At 34.9% G+C, this 20629-nt stretch overlaps 1 protein-coding gene across 2 annotated transcripts in view; it reads right to left on the bottom strand.

Annotated features, from left to right (window-relative positions):
- The window catches only part of Wasf1 (WAS protein family, member 1), a 41927-nt gene that overhangs the window by 20972 nt on the left and 326 nt on the right, over positions 1 to 20629 (bottom strand). The window lies entirely within an intron of this gene.

Here is a 20629-nt window from a genome sequence, read left to right as displayed (position 1 = left end):
ACTGACAAGCACTCTACCAACTGAGCCATACCTCCAACCCCAAAGAGCTGATTTTCTCTCTTTCTTTCTTTTTTTGTTTTGATGTAAGACTCTCAGATAGTAGGGGATTGTTGCTCAAACATACCTTAGTTTACTAGATTAAGCTTTACTTACCCAGATATTTTACATGTTCAAGATATATAAGCTCTTACTTAACTACTGCTTATAGTGAACAATATATTGTTGCTTATCATACTTCCATTATTTTTTTTACATTTTGTTAAGAAAAGCTTTTTTCAAAAATAAATATAAAGTTATTTTTTTGCCATTTACTACAACCCCAGAGATTGTATCTTTTCAATGCATTGCTGTAATGATGCCTGCCTGTTAGAGTTCTCAATCCACTAAACAATGCCAGTTTATTCTCTAAGAACTGGCTCTTTAGCAGGAAAAACTAAGGATGAGCTATATATAGCCTCTTTGAAAGGACATGTGAGTCAAGACCTAACAGATGAGAAGTCTTCAGTTAATATGGGTAACAAATATAAAAATAAAAAATAACCTAAAGAGAACACACAATGGGAGGGAATTTGTTATCACAACTGGGCTTTAAAAAAAATCTCAAGATTATTTTTAGTTAACTCTGAAAGAGCACAAAAATGGTAAAACTAATTCTGTCATACTGACATAGTGAGCACTTCAGCGAGTGTATTTTGTATTCAGAGTGTCTACAGTAAAAGTAATAGGAATAAATATTATACTTAAGAATTTTTTGTGAGGGGATGCAGTGCTAGAACATAAGGAAACAAATTCTGCTTCTTGTCTCTTATTTTTCTTTTCTGTCAGTTGTGGGGCTTGTACTCAGGGACTGGGCACTGTACCTGAGCTTTTTTCCTCAAGGATAGCATTCTACCAGTTTGAGCCACAGCCTCACTTCTGATTTTCTGGTGGTTAATTGAAGGTAAGCGTCTCATGAACTTTCATGCTCGGTCTGGCTTTGAACTTGTGATCCTCAGATATCAACCTCTTAAGTAATTAGGATTACAGGTGTGAGCCACCAGTGTCCAGATCCTTCCCTGTTTTTTAAGTCTCTTCTGTGACCAACTCACAATTTAACTTCTTCAGTATTCAGTACTCCCAAAACAAGCAAGATATAAACTAAGATTTGTCATATAAATCACATATTTGTTTCACAAGATATAATAAAACAACTAGTAGACTAATACTAAAACCACAGACAACTAAAGAAAACTAAAGACCAATATTACTTATAAACATAGAGGCTCAATTCGTAAAAAAAAATAGCATATAGATCCTAGCAATGTATTAAAAAATATATTCCAGGACCAAATTGTATTCAATCTATGTATGCAAGGCTAGTTTTATGTTTGAAATTCAATGAGCATAATTAATTCAAGGAATCAACAGGCTAAAAAAACCAAATGTGATTACCTCAAGATGCAGACAAAAAGATAGCATAAAAAATGTACTAAGAACAGGAACAAGACAAGGAAATCTATCCATATTATGCTAAAAATATTGGCTAATACAGTAAGTGAAGGAAACAAAAGGTTTACAAATTGGGAAAAGGTATACAAATTGCAGATGACAAGACTATCTGCATAGACATTGTGAAAGAACAACAACAAAATGGAACGAAGCAATTATAACAAGGCTGTAGAATATAAGCTTAATATTCAAATGTTAACTGCTTTCCTACATACCAACAATGAACAAGTAAAATTGGAAATACATCATTTACAATGTACTCTCAAAATTAACTATATATATATATAAATCTAACACTATTAGTACAAGATGTATATAAAAAAGCTACAAACTCATAAGATATCAAGGAAGAACTAAATAAATGAAAATATATTTGAAGTTCATAGATAGTGTCTTATTTAGAACTGCTATAACCAAATACCAAGACTAAATATCTCTTAGCAACAAAAAAAATGTATTTCTGATAGTTCTGAAGGCCAAAGACCAGGGTGCTACTGTGGCTGGTTTCCCGGGAGGGCCGTGTTTCAGGTTGCAGACTGTCCAATTCTCCTTTTGTCTTCATACAACAGAAATCTTAGGAGATTTCTCTTTCATCTCTTTTATAAAGATACTAAAGGCTCTACTCTCATGACCTATATTTCACTTCCAAAGGCCCCGTCTCCTAGTATTATATTATGGGTTAGGATTTCAACATATGTACTGGTGAGATGGGACCCACTCATTCAAGCCCATAATAGATTTAAAAAAATAAAAATAAAAGACCTCGATCCTGTCAAGATGTCAGTTCTTCCCAAATTCAACTGTAGATTCAGCATAAACCCAATCAACCAGGAGGTTATTTTGTGAATATTAACAAACTTATTTTAAAGTTCATATGATGAGGCAAAGACCCAGAAAAGTCAACACAATGTTGAAAAAGAAAACAAAGCAGGAGGAAAAATTATTCATGAGAAAAAGTGATAAAGTAAGCTAAACAAAATAGGGTGTTTATCTTGTATCATATATGAAATAAGAAATAGAAAAGCAGATGAATGCTTATGAAAGATTAATGGATCAAGAAAACAAATAAGAAAGAAGACTAGGAAGAGGACTTTCTTAATGAGAAAAATGATGTGCTACAGTATTTCTGACCAAAATATTTCTTTTATAGTCTGAACAGTGCTGGAACTATAATGTTTTTTAAAATACCAAAGGTATTCCAAATTCCATTCCAAATTCTAGTTACCCAGCAAAAGTATAATCTGTATAGAAAATATCCAAATTACTGATGAGAATAATGTCTTCATCTCACGGAAAGTAAAGTTCAACAAATGACCTTCATGAGATGAAGCCTCTTTCAGTTTTAGTGTCATATGAATATTAAACAAATTAATATTGCCAATTGTAGTCTAGCAACAGCTGAAAAAATTAACTTCTTTTTCCCTGTAGTAAAATCACTGCTAATATACTTAATCGGTAAAACTTAAAGGATAGTTCCTTCAGTTGTTAAAAGTACAGAATCTAAACACCAATGGGTTTGAACCCTGGCTCTAAAGTTTATAAACTGTGCAGAAGATCTCAAGCTAATCCTACTTACTTAACCTTATCATTTCTGAGAATTAAATGAAATGCATGGGGTACACTGAAGTAAAAAATACTTGCATTCTTGTTTAAAACATTTGAAACTGCCAGGCACTGATGGCTCACGCCTATATAATCCTAGCTACTCAACAGGCTAAGACTGAGGATCACAATTCAAAGCCAGACCAGGCAGGAAAATCTGTGAGACTCTTCAATCAACCACCAAAAAGCCAGAAATGCTGCAGTGGCTCAAAGTCAAGAGTACTAGCCTTGAACATAAAAGTGCAGTGACAGCCCAGGCCCTTACTTAGCTCAAGCCCCAGGATTGTCAGAAAAAAAAACAGGAAGGAAGGAAGGAAGGAAGGATTTCTTAAAGAAGAATCTTCCATGGTTAGTTATTAGCCTATCTTATAGAATTATATTTCTTTTATATTAGAAGATATTTGAACCAAAGCCTGGATTTATGAATTATTATTTTGTATGACCACAAAATCTATTATGTCTATGCCTATAAAAACAATGTTTTGCTGAATTGTTAGATATTCGCCTGGTCTTTTACATAATCAATAGCCAAATATTTTTAAGACTCAGCAGAACAGAAGCAATTATGGAATTGCAATGCAGATACACTTTAGTCATTTATCCTATATTTATATTCCTCACAGTATAAAAGTTTATTGAACTAAATTGAGTTAGAGATTATAAAGTTAAAAGCAATGAAACATTTTCACTTTCTTTTCTGTCAATGGATGAAGATAGAAAAGAGAGGACTTATTTCTCACCATTTTATGAAACTAGTCTTTTGTGAAAGTCTTTCCTTGCCAATAACATTTTTCTAGACTGTTTAAAATAGATATACATTTATCAATAATAGAGCATTTTAAAATTCCAACTTCTCTATTATTTAGTAAGGTTTATTAAGGACATTCATTGTTTTTCTGGTGGTTTTTGTTTTGCAACAAATCACCCCGCAAATTCATGGTTTAAAATAACAACTGATTCGACAAGTCAGCAATTTAGGCTAAGCACAGCTGGGAAGTTCTACTAATCATGCTTGAACTCACTTGTGTTTGTGGACAGCTTCCAGGTAGCATGGGGACTAGCTAACCCAAGATAGCTTGGCAGATGTACCTTCTCTGCTCTACATGATCTCTCATCTTTATCAGTAGTCTACATGTCTCTCTATGCGATTGGTTAGCTGAGGCTTAAGATAACTTAATATAATTACCCAAGGTTTATACCCCAAGTTCAGATCTCAACAGCATCACTTTCATTGAAATTACTGAGCAAAGGACAAGGAACATCAAGACATAAAGGGTGGAGACACAACTTTGAAGGAAAATGAAAATAGCACTGAAAGAAAAAATACCTACAAAATCCACACTCATCATCAGAACGTTAAAATTCCTCTCAATAATTGTTAGAAGACAGAAAACCAGCAATTGAATTTACAGAATAGCAGAATACACATTTTTTCATTTTTTTTTTAATCTAGTCGTGGGGCCTGAACTCTGGGCCTGGGCGCTGTCCCTCAGCTCTTCAGCTCAAGGCTAGCGCTCTACCACCTGAGCCACAGCGTCACTTCTGGTTTTTTCTTTTTTGCTTATGTGGTGCTGAGGAATCGAACCCAGGGCCTCGAGCATGCAAGGCAAACGCTCTACCACGGAGCCACCTTCCCAGCCCTACACATTTTTTCAAATGTGTAAGTTAACTGCTACCAAAATAGACCATATTCTGTGCCATAATTCAAAATAAGTTTAAAAAGGATTCAATTCCTGTAAAGTACAATTTTCTAGACACAACTGAATTAAATCAGTCACAGAAAGACAGCTGGAAAATTCTAAAATAACATCTAGGTAACATATTTCTGAATAACCTCTGACTCAAAGAACAATTAAAGGAAGTGTTGGAATACTGTTTGAACTTAGTGAAAATGAAGAAAATCTGAAGGAAATAGCTAAGAGGTACATAGCAGAAAATAGCACTAACATGCTTCTATTAGAAAAGTTCTCAAATAAATGGCCTCAGCAATCCTTAATTGAAGAAATTAGGAAAGTAGAGCACATTAAAGTACAACAAGTAAGAGAAAATGCAGATGAGTTCAATGAAAAAAATAATAAACAGAAAGAATGAAAGAAGGAGATTATTGATGAAACTAAGAGATGTTTGCCCGAAGTCATCATTAAAACTGGATAAGGACAAAAAATGTGATAGGTTTGTAGATATCTAGAAAGGGATGAACTTCACTGTAGATTCTGCAGATATTAAAAGAATTAAGGATAAAGAGGAACACAAGGGTACTATGCCTTTGTGCATCTCGTTGTATAAAATAACATTTTTGAAATGAAATCTGGGAAATGGAAGTGAGAGGCTTTTTTCTTTACTAAAAAATAAAAGAAAGAAAGGGTAAAATTCGGGTAGATTCTATAGAAGTGGATAATAAAATGCCCTTAATACTATAAATAAATAAATAAGGATGAGCTACAGCGATAGCTCAAATGATAGAGCTAGAGGCTCTGAGTTCAAACTCAATACAAAAAGGGAAAATATTATAAATATTTTAATACCAATAGTTTAATACTTTAATACCAACAGTTAACATTTAAATGAAATGTACACGTTCTTTTGAAAGATATAAACTATCAAAACTCAAGAAGAAACATTCTGCATAGCCCTTTGAAAGAGGATTTATACTGCCTGTCTCAGTATTACAAATTTTATTCATTAAAGCAGTGTAATACTGATATCCAGATGGACAAATAGTATATGGAATAGAAAAATAATTCTAGAAATTACTTCACACATGTTATGTATTGACTTTTGACTTATATGCATGAGCAATTCAGTGGAGAAAGTCTATTGTTCTTTTAAAAATGGTACTGTAATTCCACATGTGTATTTTAATAAAGTGGAACTCTGATCCTTACTTCACACCAGGTACAAAAATTAACAGAAATGCATCACAAGTCACAAATTTAAATGTAAAACTATAAATCTTCTAAAATAGAACAGAAAATCTATGTGAGTTAAGCAAAGACTTCTTAGATTAAAAATACCATAAATAAAAATCATCACAAGAAAAAACAATTATTAAATGGTTCATCAGTCTGGGCAAAGTGGTACACACCTATAATCCCAAAAACTCAGGAGGCAGAGATCAGAATGACCACAATTCAAGGCTAGCCTGGGCAAAAAGTTACAAAGACCCCATCTAAACTGATGAGCTAGGCCCAGTGGAGTGTGCCTGTTGTCCCAGCTAGGTAGGAGCAGCACAGATTGAGGATGCCCCTATGCAAAAACCCAAGACTCTACCTTAAAAAAACTAAAGTAAGAAAGAGCTAGAGACATGGTAGTACACCTGCCTAGCAAGCATAAGGAGGCCCTAAATTAAAAAACCTCTGCACTGTGGGGGACACGCAGGGGGGATAAGGGGTTGAGAGCACAACAGACTTCACCAAACTTAAAAGTTTTACTTTTTGGGGGTTGCTGTCCTGGGCTTGACCTCAGGGCCTGGGCACTGTCCCCAAGTTTTTGTGCTCAAAGTTAGCACTCTACCACTTGAGGCACAGCTCTACTTCTGGCTTTCTGATGGTTAATTGAAGATAAAGAGTCTCTAAGACTTCCTGCCTAGGCTGGTTTCAAACCATGATCCTCAGATCTTAGCCTCCTAAGTAGCTAGAATTACAGGTATGAGACACTGACATAAAGCAATGTTAAGAATTGAAAATTCAAATCAAAGAGCTTGAGAAAACATCTGCAAATAACCTACTTGATAAAAGTATAGATATCTAGAATAAATAACTACCAAACTCCATAATAAGAAAACAACCCAAAAGATAAATGAGCAAAAATTTGAACAAATACTTCACCAAAGTACATGATGAACATATTAAAAAAGGAGTCAAATCACTTGTCATTAGGGAAATGCACCTAAAAGCCACAAGATATCATTACACTTCAGATAGAATGCAGATGGCTAAAGTTAAAATAGTAAGAGTGTGAAACAACCCCATTCACCTTGCCTGTGCAAATGCACAATGACACAACGGCTTTCTAAAAGCCTGACAGTCCTTTTAAAGTTAAACATACACAACTAGGCATTCTACTTCTAAGTATTTACTTAGAGGACTTAAAAAGTGTATGTCCAAAAAAAATGAATTGTACAGGAATGGTAAAAGAGTTGTATTTATAAAAGCCAAAACCTGAAAGCAATCCAAACACCCATCAACAAATGCATACCAATGTTATTCATTTAAATAGTAGTTACACAATAAATAACATTCAGCATAAAATGAATAGATACAACAAAGATGAAGCCTAAAAACCATTATTATAAGCAAAAGAAGCCAAACAAACTTTTAAGGAATGTGAACTAGCCGGGCATCAATGGCTCATACCTGTAATTCTAGCTACACAAGAGTCTGAGATCTGAGGATCGAGGTTTGAAACTAACCAGGGCAGGAAAGTCCATCAGACTACTATCTTCAATTATCCACTAAAAAAGCCCAACATGGAGGTGTGACTCAAGTGACAGAGCACCAGCCTTAATCAAAAAGCCAAGGGAAGGTACAAGTCCCTAAGTTCAAACCTCTGAACCAGCATATACACATACAGTAGCAGAAAACAGATTAGTTGTTGTTTAGGCAAAGTGTTGAAATAGAAGGAGTAAGGAGAGGTAGATCATAGCAATTAGCAAAGGCAAATAGGAAACATTGAGGGTTTCTTATATTAATTGTAATGATGGTTTACTAAGTAAATCCATAAGTCAAACTTAACTCATTGTACATAATACATCAGAGGTCTCAAAAATTCATCGAGTCAAACAGAATTAACTATTCCATTTTATAGACAATATTCATGATATAAAAAGTTATTTTCTACAACATCACAAAAATAAATAATTTAAACTTAGTAATGTTAGCTATCAACTTTAAAATGTGTGAGAAAGTACAATATGTAGTTTTTCAAAAGTCTGGAAATGACAAGTAGAAAATCTTGAACATTAATGGTCTGAAGCAAATTTAGACCAGTTGAAATATCACTAAGAGTTTTGCTATCTTTTGTCAATATGTTTCAATTCCATTCCTGACTTGAAAATAAATAGTCATCTAGTAGAAAGTAGTGTCTTTAATACCCAGAATATCATCACCATATATAACTTACAATTTTATAAAGTAGCTGAATTATGTTATTAGACTCTTGTAACTTGTTTTGGTCAAAGAAAAAAATCTCTCCTCAGATCCCATTTCACATGATGGCAAAGTTCTAGGCCAGGCTGCAAAGTCCTATTTTAGCCGTAGGGATTAATTATTCTATCTTACTTCTACATCATTTCCTCCTTCACTGTCCTCAGCATAAAATTTCACCCATCCTAGCAAAGCTAACAACAAAAACTTCTGTTGGTCCCATTCTCCTTCCAAGTATCTCCCTTTCTCCCAATTTCTCTATTCTCCTTTACATCAACATATCTTGAATCTGTTCTCTCATTTTCCTCCTCCACTTCTCACTTTTAAATTTGTCCTATTCATGCTTTCACTCCCAATTGTGCCACACATCTCACCAATATCAGTTACCTGTTACAATCAGTGGTCTCTTCTGTTTATTTAACCTACTTACATCTGAGCTCACTGGGAGATATATTTCTATGTAATTTAGAGAATATACTCTTCGATGTAACTTAGAACCTATCATCCCCAAATAAAGTCAATTATAAATAATTCTAATATTAATTTGACAAGGTAGCTACAAATAAAAATGAAAAAATATATTTACAAATATAAATAAGTGACTTAATTTTTTTTATATATCATTATAACCTTTGAATTTACCTGATTGGTATAGGTAGTCACTTAAAAATTTTAAATAATAGGTCCAGGGCAAGGTTCAAGTGGTAGTGTGTCTGCCTGACTAGTAAGCACAAATTCCAGTATTGTCAAATTCAAAAAATCAGTTTAAATATAATCATTTAAAAATAATTTAAAAATAATTTTAAAAAATTATTTTTTAAATGACAGAACTAAATGATGAAAAACAAAAGAAATACAAAATTATAGTCATGAGCAGTAATTTAAATACCATGTTGGATGTTTCATGTAAACCTTAGGACTACCTACAGTCTTACTCCTTTGGTTTAAAATATACTGACAACAATTACATTACTATGCTTACTTCAAAAGCAATTTTATAATAATTGTTTATCCCCAAAGATTTCATAAAAATAGTGAATACTATTTTACCAAGATTTTAGCCCTAACATAACCTATTACATAACAGTTCTTTAACGTGTGAATTTGATGAACTTAAAATTAATTGGAAACTAGACTACTCAGTAGGCTGAAGCTAGCATATCAGCAAATGAAACCTAGGAGTACAGAAGTTTAGGGCTAGCCTGGCAACATAGCAAAATTCCATTTCAAAAGAAAAAAATTAAAATAGGATTAAAAAGTCAGTTGGAGAACTCACAAATCAGTCCCTACTACTAGAAATAGAATTAAAATTCATGTTCAGCCCATGACAGGTCTTAAAGTCATTTTAATATAAATAACAAAAGGAAATTTACATTTTCTTTTTAATGCTAAGAATGAAACTAAGTTCTTTATATAGGAATCCATTAAAAGACAAACTCTATTTCATTTCCTTCTGTGACAATGAAGTGATGACTTTTATGATATTAACACTAATCTACTGTATAAGGTACAGCGTGGTTGATGGCTTCTACCATAATGAAAGTCTTATTTTTGCAAGCAAAGAAAATACATTTGTAATAGAGCAATCGGTAGTAATTCAAGATCCTTTTCATCCCTCTACGGTTCCCACATCAAATGCTAAGGCTTGTACTACATGCCAACTCCAGTGAAAGCGTTAGAAGCATCGGAACATTGAAAATGTTGGACAAGAACAAGACTTTTAAAAGTGTACCCCATCTTTCCTGAGGGTTCCATTAGGACTAAGAAGTAATGCCTTGTCCTGTACCACTAAGCACATCAAGTGTTGGTGTACACATCTGCTGGAAACTGAAGTTTCTAACATTGACAAATATAATTCTGACCTAAATATCCTCTCTCTTCATTTCTTCACTAGAAAACTTGTTAGTCCTCACCAAGTCCTACAATCCCCTCATTCTCCTCTACTTTATAATCCACTAACATATAGTTAGTTTTGCTTTCCTTCCTAATGACTAGCATTTCGGATTTCTCTTCAGAGATCTACTCAGACCACAGACCTTAGTCCTTGAGAACAGTCCCGAGCCTCAAGAGAATAATCCCATCAGAATGCAACGCATATGTCTCCTCACATCACACCTTCAAATCCTCTTCTCTCTCTCCTGTCTTTCCTACTCTGGAAACATAAGTCAGAAGCAAATAGGCCTGATATATCCCAGGTGTCTACTCTCCCTTGTTTAGAAATCCACCTATTCACAGATCATGAACTACCACCACTACATTATTTCTATACCCTTAAATAACATAAAAGCCACAGACAATATTTAGTCCCATGCTATCAGTCTGCCAGCCAGACAGCTACAAAGAAACATCACTATCACAAATCCAACATACGTATTCAGAATCAAATTCATTAGCCATGACTCCCTACTCTCGCAAAAGGTAAATTTACTCATTCTTTAAGCTTCAGTTTCTAGTAATAGCTCCAAATCGCTTAAGATTTAAACTAAATTTAAATTAAGTAAGGCAATGTCTTATTGTCACCCAGAATGGCCTGGAACTCATGATCCTCCTGACTCAGCCTCTTTAGTGCTGAGATTACAGGTATGTATCACCCATTCAATTTCAGCCAACTCCTGGTTATTTGCAAATACTGGCAAAATAGCTGCATTCTCATCAAAAAGATATATTAGTGTCGTATTCATTCAACTCCTTTAATGGTAGACTAATCTGAGCAAATACATACGTTTTGAACACTGAATCCAGTTCACAATAACTATCTCTAAAACTGTTATTGAAAAAGTAAGTCAAACTAATTCTTTTTTTTTTCTCTTTATCTTAACAAACACTGAATCAGGAGCAAGCATGATGCAGTTAAATAGTGTTTACTGTTGTAAAAACAAATCTCTCCCAATCTCTAATTAAATCTTAATTTTTGCCTTAACTATTAAGAATTAGCCTTATTTACAGGTTGTTGTAAAGATTACATCACAAAAATATGATGCCTAGCACACATATGTGTTTAGAACTTTTCCACTTTTAGTAATTCAAACCAAGTAACAAATCTATAAAGCTCAAAGAATACCAGGGCAGGATAAAAGCCAGAAAATCTAGGTTAGGTACATGATATTCCAACTGCAAACAGACTGGAGGTGTGGCTTAAGTGTCCTGAGTTTAAACCTCAGTAAAAAAGTTGAAAACACCTCGTTCAACCTGCAGAAAGACAAAAGAGAGAGAGAGAGAGAGAGAGAGAGAGAGAAATCCTGAATGGAGCCACAGAACAACCACTTTAACCTATAGATGGGGAAAGTGTAAAGATTACATTGGACTTTTTCATCATTAACCACTGAAACAATAGTGGAATAAAATATTATAAGTGTTGAAGGAGAATAAAACTTACTTACCATTCTAGAATGCTGTACTCAATTATTCTTCAAAAATGAATAAAGACTTTCTCAGATAAAAGCAAAGGAATTTGTTTTCAGTAAATATGCCTTGGAAAAGTGCAACAAAGCAACTTCTTTGGAAGCAAAGAAATTAATATATACCAGATGTACAAAAACATGAAGAGTGTCAGAGAATGAATAAATGAAGCTAAAATCTTCCTATTTCTTATTAATAATTATTTATTCAACATAATCAAATAAAGGTATAGGGTATTAAGTGAAATGAATGGCAGCAGTGTTACAATGGATGGGAGAGGGGAAGATTTTTTTTTTTCAAAAAAGAAAGAACAAATGAAGTGAATACAAAATGGTTGCAAATATGACAGGTCTTAATTCAACTATATCAATAACCACTTTAAATGTAAATTGTCCAAATATACAAATTAAAAGACAGAAACTAACATTAGTGAATATAAAGATATACACAGATTAAAAGTAAAGTGATGGAAGATATACCATGTTAGCATAAACTTAAAGGAAGCTTAAAGTAACAAGTCTTAAAATGTAATCTCTAAACAACAGAGCATTAAAATAATCAGACAAAAACTAACAGAACTACAAGAAGAAATGGCTAAATCCACAATCACAGTTGGAAACATCAGCATCTCTTTATTAATAACTGGTAGACCCAACAGGCAGAAAATTAGTAAGGATCCAGTTGAACTAAGTAACACCATCTATCAACTGGATCTAACTGACACACATATCGTACTTCACCCAACAAAAGAAGAATGTGTATCTCCTCTCTCTCTCTCTCCTTCTCTTTTAGCCATGGGGCCTGAACTCTGGGCTTTGGCACTGTCCCTCAGCTCCTCAGCTCAAGGCTAGCACTCTACCACTAGAGCCATAGCTTCACTTCTGGCTTTTTCTGCTTATGTGGTGCTGAGGAATCAAACCCAGGGCCTCATGCATGCAAGGCAAGTGCTCTACCACTGAGCCACCTGCCCAATTCCAGAATGTATATCTTTATCAAATTCAGATGGACTATTCTCCAAGACAGAACAAATTATGGGGCCATAAAATATTCCTTTAAAAATTTAAAATAGAAATGACACAATATCCGACAACGAAAGAATTAAACTAGACAGCAATAGTAGAAAGACTGAAGGAAACTACCAAACTATTTGGAGATTGAACACTATACTTCTAAATAACATAGTTTTAGTCTCAAGGTAATTTTTAAATATTCTGAGCTAAATGAAAATGTTATCAAAATTTGTGAAATGTATCAGTCCCAGTAATAAGAAGGAATTTATTGCACTGAATGCATGTATTAAAAAGGTTCGAAAATCAATACTCAAAGTTGTCACCTTAGAAAAGTGGAGAAAGAGTACTATAAGAAGCCTAAGGCAAGCAAAAGGAAAAGGTAATAGTAAAAATTAGAAAGAAATCAATGAGACAAAGAAATCAATAGAGAAAAAATAATCAATGAGACCAAATGAGAATTCTTTCAAAATGTCAATAATACCAATAACGTTCTAGCCACACAGAATTTATATTTTTTAGTTTAGTTCTTATCCTCCAGTGAAATACAAAATGTTAAATCTATTCTCTCTTTTCCTAACCTTCTCCAACAATTCTCTGGAGTAACCCTTAGTGCATGTAGGTTATAAAAATTTACAAACAAGGGCTGGGAAGGTGGCTCAGTGGTAGAGCGCTTGCCTTGCATGCCTGAGGCCCTGGGTTCCATTCCTCAGCACCACATAAGCAAAAAGAAAAAAGCTGGAAGTGGCACTGTGGCTCAAGTGGTAGAGTGCTAGTCTTGAGCTGAAGAGCTGAGGGACGGCGCCCAGGCCCAGAGTTCAGGCCCCACAACCGGACCCCCCCAAAAAAAATTTACAAGCAAGGGGGGAAGGTGGTATGACAGAGGTGATGAGTTTGATTGGAATAAAACATATGTGAAGATATAACAATGAAATCCCCCGTCCCCAAAAAACTAATATGTTAGTAAGAAATTGTAAACAACAACGAAAAAGGCATTTAGGTAATGTTCCTATTAAAACACTATAAAATAAAAAAAGCTGAGCTCAGTGGCTAAAGTCTAATCCTAGCTAACTGGGAAGCAGAAACTGGAACTGAGGTTCAAGGGCAGCAGACGAAAAAATTACCTGAGATTCCATCTCATAGGCTACTGGCTAGACAAGAGTGCCTGCCTGTTATCTCAGCTACAAGGGAAGTACAATGGCTGGGAAAAGTGGCATGCATCTGCCATCCCCAGAGATACAGGAAGCACAAGTAGGAGGACTACATCCTGGACAGCTTAAGCATAAGAGGAGACTGTCTTGAAAATAAGCCAAAGAGGCTGGTGGCATGGCTCCAGTGGTAGAGTGTGTGCCTGCCTGCCTTGCAAGCACAACACCCTGAGTTTAATCCCCAGCAAAACCAAAATATGACAAAGCAATTCTGATAGAAGAATCAAACAAATTAATTCATATATGACACATAAGCTTTTCTCCCTTTAAAATGACTCAGTCAATATAGAACCATTGATCTATTGGAGGAGACCTTGGTAAGTTATTCAAGAATAAAAAAATGCCGAGAAGCTATACTACTGTCAAACACACCAAACAGTTAAACAACCACAAAACTTTGCTGCCTTCGTCATCCAAGAGATATGTTATACACTCAATATTCTTTTCTAGAGAATTTCTTTAGGATCATTCCCTTCAGCACAGGGTAATGGAGGATTAAAAAAGAAGGGTTTTGAAATTATACACATTCAAACTCCAACCTTCTATTAACTATCCAACTGATGATAGGAAACTATTAGTGGATAAGTACCAGAAATACAATTTCAACCAGTCTGTGCTAAACTCCAATTGTACAAAGATACTAAATGAAGGCTGGGCCGGTGGCTCACGCCTGTAATCCTAGCTACTTAGGAGGCTGAGATCTGAGGATCGAGGTTCAAACCAGCCTGGGCAGAAAACCGGAAGTGGTGCTGTGGCTCAAGTGGTAGTGTGCTAAGACTTGAGTTGAAGAGCTGAGGGATAGTATCCAGGCCCAGAGTTCAAGACCCACCAAAAAAAAAAAAAACATGAAAGTAGTATTTTTGGTTAACTCAATCCCAGAACCACAGATAAATACAAATTATAGTCAAGATTTTGTGTTTACTTCTCTTCTTACTCTTTTGTTCCTTAAGTCCTTGTTACCCAGTTCAAAGAACAAGAAACAGATCATATATATATATATTTTTTTTTGTTAGTTAGTTTGTTTGTTTTTTTGTTTTTGGTCGGTCATGGGGCTTGAACTCTGGACTCTCTACAGCTCAAGGCCAGCACTCTACTGCTTGAGCCACAGCACCACTTCTGGATTTCTAGTGGTTTATTAGAGATAAGAGTCTCACCGACTTTCCTGCCTAGGCTGGTTTTGAACCGTGATCCTCGGATCTCAGCCTCCTGAGTAGCTAGGATTACAGGTGTGAGCCACCGGCGCCCGGCTAGAATTTTGTATTTTATAGTTTTGTCAACAGGAGAGAAAAACAAATTTATTGAACACATGGGCACGTAGGGCCCTGGAAAATGCTGAGTGACTTGGACTAGTAAGGTGACAATTGTCTAGACTGGGCTAATAAACTACAGAAACATTTGTAACCGTGATTGACCGCTCTAGTCCCTCCAAAGTCTTTATTAAAAAAAATAAATCTGCTCCAGTCATTAGCCCTCAGACTTCACTAACAGACTTTTAAAATCCATAGCCCTTGTACAAACAGATTTTATGTGGGTGCTGTGTATCCAAGTTTTTATTTACCTCAAGTCATGATCTTTTACTTTTCACTTTCACTGATTTTTTTTTGGGGGGGGGCAATCCTGGGGCCTGAACTCAGCTTCTTTTGCTCAATGCTAGCACTCTACCACTTGAGCCACAGCGCCACTTCTGACTTTTTTCTGTTTATGTGGTACTGAGAAATCAAGCCCAGGGCTTCATAAATAAATGCTAGGGAAGCATTCTACCACTAGGCCACATTCCCAGCTCTTACCTAACTTTCACTAATCTTGCCTCCAAGAAGCCTTCTCTGATTCTCAAACTATATTAGGTTCATCATTTTCTTTCATAGCATTCAATACAATGTCTAATTATAAATGTGTGTATTGGTTCATTATCTGTCTCTCTTACTATGGAGTTAAGAAGATAGAGATCTACCCTTTTAGCATCTAGTTGGTCCTAAGTGAATAATTTATCTAGTATGGTGCAGATTGGTAATGAACACTAGATCAACTAACTGCAAATACAGGGAGGGTAGCAGAGAGCATCACTGTCATTTATCAAGTTATGAAAATGAGTGCTCCAACAGTAACTAAATGGTGAAAGGTGAGTGAAAGATGTTCTCAGAACCTGGGCTTCAATTTGCTGGAGAAAATAACTTCTTCAACTCAGTTAACCTCCTTCCCTAAAATCCTCTTGAAAGATAGTATCAATTAAATCAAATAATTGCAATAGTACCCCCACCATTGCAAATATAAGCAAGCATGCAGTATTATTTTCTTTCTTCTTAGGAGATAATGTCATATGTTATCCTTGAAAATCACCAATCTCAAAATAAGTTAACTGAACACATACAAAATACTCCAATCTACATGTCCAATGTAGCTGTGTTTCATGACTCTTTCTCAGGCACTCTGATCTTCCCACTCTTGTAAAATAATGACTTGCCTGCTATTCTGTCACTACAGAACCCACTTGAAATCCATTTAGCTTAAACTAAAAAAACAAGCACTAGAATGAAGCAAAGTCAAACCATCAAACAAATAGAACTGGCCCTATCCCTGAAGAATTCATAAGCTCACTTTTTCAGTCTGCCTCTAGCTCTATTACATCCAAATCAAAGCCCCAAACCATCCATCTTAATTCCATTTCTTGATTGTGCTGGGAGTTTATATAAGAATTAAAACAAAGAACCAAATTAAAAAAATAACAACACCGATATATGTAAAGGTAACCCCTTGTATATCACTTCTAGAACAACAATATAAAAAATATAACAAAGAACAAAACATTCTTCCTTCCCAAAACAGGAATGTTTTCCCTCTTTTCAGAGGTAGATTCCAGGAAGGAGAAATTTTTGCCAAGAAGTATGTAAGCAGTAATTGGGGCGGGGAGTGAAGAGGGGGGAGATTGGCTCATAAGAAAAACAGAGTGGCACATATTTTCCAAGTCCATTAGACTTTGGTCATCAAGAGCGGCCTCAGAAATCTCTACTTCAATCATCTCATTTTACAACTGATAAAAGTAAAGACCCTGAGAGGTACAAAATCTGAGCTCCTTTCAGCTTCTCTCATCCCCTAACTTCTTACCACACAGTAAACTAAGGAATATCCTCCCCTTCATGGCCAGTGGGCGAAAGAAGGCAAGTTCCGAAAACTGTTGTCAGGCTTACTAAGATAAAAGGATTCTCAGAGGGTTGTATGTTAATATAGTATTTGCATTAGTTATTAGTATAATTTGATATTTCTCTAGTGTTACTAGCAATAGTCCTATAATTCAAGCATATCATGAGTTATATAGACGTTAGTGGACTCTGAGTTTTAACTACTAGGCTATTTTTTAGAAATGAAGTCCTGAGACCAAAACCGTTTTATATGTTTTAAAATACAATAAATCCAAGTTAGGGCTACCAATTCAGAAAGACTTGAAATTCCGAATCAGAAGATGACTGTGACAAACAAAAAAAAAGATTCTTATTTCTATAAAAAAAAAGCTCTTCCTTGGGAATCATTTATCTTTTAAAAAATGTTTTACTGTTATTATAAAGGTGATGTACAGAGGGATTACAGTTACAGAAGTCAGGTAAAGAGTACATTTTTTTTTGGAAATTGTCACACCTTCCCTCACTCTTTCCCACTTTTTCCTTCTGTTCCCACCCACCAGTTGTATAGTTCAGTTTCAACATAGTGTCTAGAGAGTATCACTGCTGCACTTGTTCACCATTTGTCCCTCATTTTTGTGCCCCCCCTTACCCATTCAAAGATAGATAAATGAACAAACAAGACAAAAAGAAAAGAAAAAACAGCAACAAAGATAAAAAAACCTCATTCTTCCATTTCCTAGAGGGATTGTTTATTTTTTAAATTATGTACTAAGCACACATAATGTACATACTTCTTTTTATTAAGATGTCACTAGAAAATTTAAAGTCAAAAAGAAAAATACTTCTATATCTAATTTTGAAAAAGCAAGAAAAGTTAATGAAGTGAGCTATAATGTTAAGGAAAAAATGGTTAATATCATTTCATTTTGGTTACCAACATATACAATATAACATAGACATTATTCAATATCTAAGTGCTAATTCACTAATGTAAAAGAATTATAAATGGAGATAAAAAGAAGTTACAGAGAACATCCAAACATATTTTTTCTCTTTTCTCTGGCACTAAAATATTTTCTATTAATTATGTGATAAATATATTTTCAAATTTTTCATTCAGTACAATAGTTCAAACAGTATTTATTATTCATTTTATTTGTTCAACAACAACCAAAAAGATGGAGCCCTTGCTTTTCGTTAAATGCTATGCTAGAATCTTTGGATTTATAACAATAAGTTCAAGATAGGAACTATTAAGAGCTAAAGAAAACATGAATTAACTGCATTTGCTCAAGTAATGATAGCTGAAATTTAGCTTATTAGTTTAAACATTATAAATTTGTAATCAAATCTAAAAACAAAGAAACTCCATATAACAAACAGTAAATTTAAACACACTTTACGAGTCTTATTATCTATATAAAATTCTCACACAAAATAACCAAAAGTACTGGTCTGAAACAAGGTCTATTAACATGATCTTGCAATAGTTGGTTTTGCTAATGCTAGTTGACTGAATCAAGGCTTTCATTAAGGAATCAAATTTACTAACTACTGTTAGAATGATAATCAAGCACTAGGAAAATATATCTTAACTTATTCCTAAAAGTAAGAAAAACTATAATTATAGTATTTCACAATATAAAAGTATTAACTCTAAATGTATAGATACTTACAAGATTGAATACTAAACCACATATGTCCATATTATTCCTTATAAATGATCACAACTTTGTATTTTGGATTGTGCCACCTATAATGTTTTTAATAAAATAACTAACATTTTCTGTGTACTTATTTCTCACAAACTTAATATTCCATTTTTTACTAAGTAACAATTTTTATTGGTATTAACTATGGCTATGGTTTAACTATATATACTCTTTATAACATTAAATCTGCAATTAAACCTCCTTTATAAATGAGAAATCATAAAATTTAGAGCCATATCTCTCCAAAGCAAAAACTATCAAACATCCTAAAGTGCCAAAGAAAATCCTAAAGAAATCTTTTTACTGTATTTTTACATAGGAATTCTTTCTTTACCCATGAGCCAAAATATTTAAATTTTCTTTAAAAGCACTAGGAAAACATTTTCATTCAATTTGTGAATACTACCTTGTGGAGTAAATGAGTATTATCTTTACTTACACATCAGGAAACCAAGGCACAAAGCTGTCCATTTTGTAAATTGCAAGGTCATTTCCTAACCAAGTTAACTGATTCTACACCATCAACTTCCAAGTGAGCCACTTCCAAGTGCCATTAAACACTTGCGGTGCATTCAAACGGCCCCTGCAACATCTATAGGTGATTCTGGTTTGAGCAAAAGGGTTAATGTAACAAGCTTAACCCAGAAAGGGACAATTACAAAAAAGAAAACCTTTACTTTTTAGTTCTTTCTTCTCGATGAGCTCTGCAGTCTTTAAAATAATTATCAACAGTTCCTTATTATGTCTTCAGGCAAATATTTCTTTTTTCAGATAGAATACAGTCTTGTAGATAAAAGTTAGAAAAAGGATATAAAGACCCCTAACAAGTAATTTAATATTGCACAAGGAACTGAATAACAAATTAAATTCCGATAAACTAAGAAGCAATAAGGCAGTTAAGAACCCCATCTTAAATAGTAAATCCTGCCTTTCATTCAACTGAAGATTGTGATTAGCAATGAAATATTCTGCTACCGAGAAAATAAGAACAAACGTTTTCTTATTCAAAGCTTGAGAAATTTAATATAAAGTTTATTCAAATATTCAAGATACATAATCATATTTCTTTCCAAATAGAAACTTAAGGCACAAAGATTTAAACTAGCTCTCAGAGTTCAAACTGAGATTGCATTTGTAATTATGGTATAGTGCTATCAAATTTTAGAAAGATGAAAGTTTACCATATAAATTGCATGCAAGAACATTGAGTAACCGAGAGATCGACGACATCAAATTCTAAACAAACATAAGACTTGGCGAATTCGTGAATGCAACACCAAAAAGAAATTAAAACAGCATCTAAGACACAGCAAATGTTAGGAAAAGGCTAAGGTTAGAATGCGTCGTACTCAAGTACCTAGCCTAACTGGGCATTCATTAATTAATAACCGGTTACAGGACAGGTCGGATGTGCTTTCTTTTCATCATTATTCTCGTTCATCCTCCCCAAGTGCAAGAGAAGGTGTCGAAGTACCGAAGCTAGGGGGCATGCTGTAGCAAGGGGAAAAGAAAAAATGGGAAAGGTGCAATGGATGCTGCATAGTTGAATAATTATCTGGGTGGCACAATGGGCGAGTTCTGCCGACATCAGAGCTGGGAGCGCGGCTCCCGAACTCTGCCCCGGGCACCTCCCCGTTAACAGGCATCCAAGGCGAGGGGTCCGCTTTGCCTCCTCTCCAAAACAAAACAAATAAATAAATAAGATAAAATAAAAAAAGGGACGTGGGCGCCCGCTTTACCGTTACGCCTTTACAGACAGACCGTCGCCGCGTCCGCAAGCAGAGACGGCTTTAGCAAGGCACGTAGCGCCAGCAGGGCTTCCCGGGCCACCCCCGGCTGCAGCCTCCCCCAGAACCCGAAGGCCCGGGGGGGCGGGTCGTGGGGGCGGGCGGGCAGCTGAGCGCAGACCCCCCCCCCCACACACACACCTCAGGTGGGACCCGCAGTCTCTCC

This window comes from Dipodomys ordii, unplaced genomic scaffold (assembly GCF_000151885.1).
Source record: "Dipodomys ordii isolate 6190 unplaced genomic scaffold, Dord_2.0 Scaffold62, whole genome shotgun sequence".
NCBI classification, from domain to species: domain Eukaryota; kingdom Metazoa; phylum Chordata; class Mammalia; order Rodentia; family Heteromyidae; genus Dipodomys; species Dipodomys ordii.
This window is presented reverse-complemented; position numbering and strand designations above follow the sequence as displayed.